Below are 3,747 nucleotides of genomic sequence, written 5' to 3' on the forward strand. Positions count from 1 at the left end.
GTCAAGACTCTCCAGTTTATGGCCGCTTCTCTATGGTACCAGTTGTTGCTTCATTGAATTTGCTTCATTAATAGGCTCGCGATTCGACTTTGATCGTTATGGATTGGTACCAAGATCGAGTCCTAGGCAAGCAGACCTCATTTTAACAGCCGGCACAGTAACAATGAAAATGGCGCCTTCCTTAGTGAGATTATATGAGCAAATGCCTGAACCAAAATATGTCATTGCGATGGGAGCTTGTACTATTACAGGAGGGATGTTCAGTACGGATTCTTATAGTACCGTTCGGGGAGTCGATAAGCTAATTCCTGTGGATGTCTATTTGCCGGGCTGCCCACCCAAACCAGAGGCAGTTATAGATGCTATAACGAAACTTCGTAAGAAAGTATCTCGAGAAATCTATGAAGATCAAATTGGGTCTCAACAGGAAAATCGATATTTTACTACCAATCACAAGTTTCATGTTGGACGCAGTACTCATACTGGAAATTACGATCAAGGATTACTCTATAAATCTCCATCTACTTCAGAAATACCTCCTGAAACTGAAACATCTTTCAAATACAAAAGTTCAGTATCTTCCCACGAATTAGTGAATTAGGCAGGATGCTTTTGTGCAGAATAACAAACAGCGGGTAAATCTTCATAAATTTCATCGTAAATGTGAAATACTCATACAAATACAAATGTGGGAGAGATCAAGAAGATGCAAGGTCGTTTATCTGCTTGGCTAGTCAAGCATGAGCTAGTGCATAGATCTTTGGGCTTCGATTACCAAGGAATAGAGACTTTACAAATAAAGCCCGAGGATTGGTACTCCATTGCTGTCATTTCATATGTATATGGTTACAATTATCTACGTTCCCAGTGTGCTTATGATGTAGCACCGGGCGGGTTGTTAGCTAGTGTGTATCATCTTACGAGAATACAGTATGGTGTGGATCAACCCGAAGAGGTATGCATAAAAGTATTTGCCCCAAGGAGGAATCCTAGAATCCCGTCTGTTTTCTGGATTTGGAAAAGTGCTGATTTTCAAGAACGGGAATCTTATGATATGTTGGGAATCTCTTATGAAAATCATCCACGCCTGAAACGTATCTTGATGCCTGAAAGTTGGATAGGCTGGCCCCTACGTAAGGATTATATTGCCCCCAATTTCTATGAAATACAAGATGCTCATTGAATGATAAGAAACTAATATTCACTTCTACGACTCCAGATATTCAAGGAATCTTTTTATGTTCTGTTCTAGATGAAACAGAATAACTGGACTCTCATCTCAGTATTATGAATGGGCTACTAAAGGGGCTTCATTGATATTCCCCAATTTGGAAGATATCCATTTCGGATGAGCAAAGCCAATAGGATGAATCAAAAGAGTTCTGCACCATGAACTTTGTACCGCGCACATCACTTAGATGGGCCCCGAAAAGTCACGTAGGAGGGAGTGAAGAAAGAGAAAGTGAAGAAATAGAATATGAAAGAAAATATGAAATTATGAACTCAAAATTCAGAAATGAAAAGGGGATCAGATTTTCTTTGTACTGTATCTGAAATGAATCCTGTCTATTCCTACCCTTCGATTCCTCTCTAGACTAGACTTTTGGGTTTTCAGCCAACTAACTTCAATTCAAATATGTATGAAGTATTAACATTCTTTTTGAGCGAGAGCAGGTACAGTATGAACAAACAAAAAAGAAGAGGGAACAGAATCTAATTCTTTTCTTTACCCATCAAAAAAAAAAATGGGGGATCTAGATATATCCCTAGATGGATAAGTATGTATCATGATCTAGACTATTAACGAATAGAATATGGATCCCGATCCATATCGATTCATTTGTATGAGTATCTATTCGATATATTAACCACGTGCCAGGAACCAGATTTGAACTGGCGACACGAGGATTTTCAGTCCTCTGCTCTACCAGCTGAGCTATCCCGACCATCCCCGACGCATCATCCTACTAGAGGGCTTGGGTCTATGTCAATTAAAGGGACTCAAAAAACATTAGAAAATCTTACCTCAGCCTTGGAATTTCTTGGATCTTCAAAAAGAAGACTTTGTAAGTGTAAGAGTAATGATATGGACTGTGAATGATTCAATAATGGAGATTCCTTGCCATATATGTTCATTTGTACGTAGATCATATCTATCACAAGACTTGTGATAAGAGAGAAAGATTTCTGGTCGGATCCATTTGTGAAAGAGTAGAGTGAGTGAGAAACATAGCTAAGCTCATTTTGAACCACTGACGAAAAAAGAGGATAAATGGTTAGGGAATGGAATAAAATAGGCCTTTTTTTTTTTATTGGGGATAGAGGGACTTGAACCCTCATGATTTCAAAAGTCGACGGATTTTCCTCTTACTATAAATTTCATTGTTGTCGGTATTGACATGTAGAATGGGACTCTATCTTTATTCTCGTCCGATTAATCAGTTCTTCAAAAGATCTTTCAGACTCTGGAGTAAATGATTTGATCACTGAATCTTCGATTCTTCCTTTTGGAATCGATTTAATTTAGCAAGAATTCTGCAATTTTTCATATAAATAATCAAAAAATCCGGATTCGGGTCGTGATTAATCATTTGATATTTAAGTACGTCTATGTACTTAAATAAGGTCATCCTTTCTGGAGTTTTGATAGAAGGATTCCTCTACCAATGTAGTCAACCCCGTTCGTTAGAACAGCTTCCATTGAGTCTCTGCACCTATCCTTCTTTTGATTCTCGCTTTCTGAACCCTTGTTTTCAGAAAACTGGATTTGGCTCAGGATTGCCCATTTTTAATTCCAGGGTTTCTCTGAATTTGGAAGTTACCACTTAGTAGGTTTCCATACCAAGGCTCAACCCAATCAAGCCCGTAGCGTCTACCAATTTCGCCATATCCCCCTTATGAGATCTCGATCTCATTGTGATCCCATCCCCTTCTTTCATTTATGTTGGAACCATTGAATTCATTAGATACTGATTCCTATATCGAAAAAGTGTCTGCTCCTATTTTATTTCTTGCCCATCTTCTTTCATATCTATTGGAGGACCATTCCATTATTTGGTCCAATCAGAAATGATTCTATCATTGATGTATCTGCAATTCAATATGGATGGATATATCCCACATATAGATGTTCCCCCCCCCTCTCATTTTTCCCGCGCAGTTTGGAATACTGGAACGGTCGATATTCATTCTTCTTTTTTTTTTTTTCGTCCTATCTCCTCCCTTTCCGAATGAAACAAAAGGAATATCTCAGTAGGATCTGGATTGCATCCTTATCTTATCCTTTCCTTAGGAACTACACTCTAATAGAAATAGAATTCATATAATCTGCTATAACTGCTATAACTAATAGTTATATTCTATTCTATAATAGAATATAGAATTATTTCATATGTATATAGTATTATTTTGCGTTTTTTAAATTTGATTTGAATGAAAAAAAAAAATTCTAGTGCTAGTGACTACTAATAAATGAAATAATCAAAAATAAATAATCAAATAGAAAATAATCAAAAATAAAATCAAAATTCATATTATATTAATAATTATTAATATTAATTAATATGTTATAATAATTTATAATAATTAATATTAATAATTATTAATAGCTAATAGCTAACTAAGATCCCAATAGTTTCCCGAATTCCTATTCACGCACTATTTCTGTTATATGAGCCCGCTTAGCTCAGAGGTTAGAGCACCGCATTTGTAATGCGATGGTCATCGGTTCGATTCCGATAGTCGGCT

At 36.7% G+C, this 3,747-nt stretch overlaps 2 non-coding genes across 2 annotated transcripts; one reads left to right on the forward strand and one right to left on the reverse strand.

Moving 5' to 3' along the window:
• Positions 1 to 1,873: 1,873 nt before the first annotated feature.
• Positions 1,874 to 1,946, reverse strand: TRNAF-GAA (transfer RNA phenylalanine (anticodon GAA)). The gene has a single exon. It is a non-coding gene; the product is annotated as a tRNA-Phe (tRNA).
• A 1,728-nt stretch (positions 1,947 to 3,674) lies between these two features.
• Positions 3,675 to 3,747, forward strand: TRNAT-UGU (transfer RNA threonine (anticodon UGU)). Its single transcript has one exon. It is a non-coding gene; the product is annotated as a tRNA-Thr (tRNA).

This window comes from Tasmannia lanceolata, unplaced genomic scaffold (genome assembly GCF_043159265.1).
Source record: "Tasmannia lanceolata isolate RefF3 unplaced genomic scaffold, GAP_Taslan_0.1 ptg001291l, whole genome shotgun sequence".
Lineage (NCBI taxonomy): Eukaryota > Viridiplantae > Streptophyta > Magnoliopsida > Canellales > Winteraceae > Tasmannia > Tasmannia lanceolata.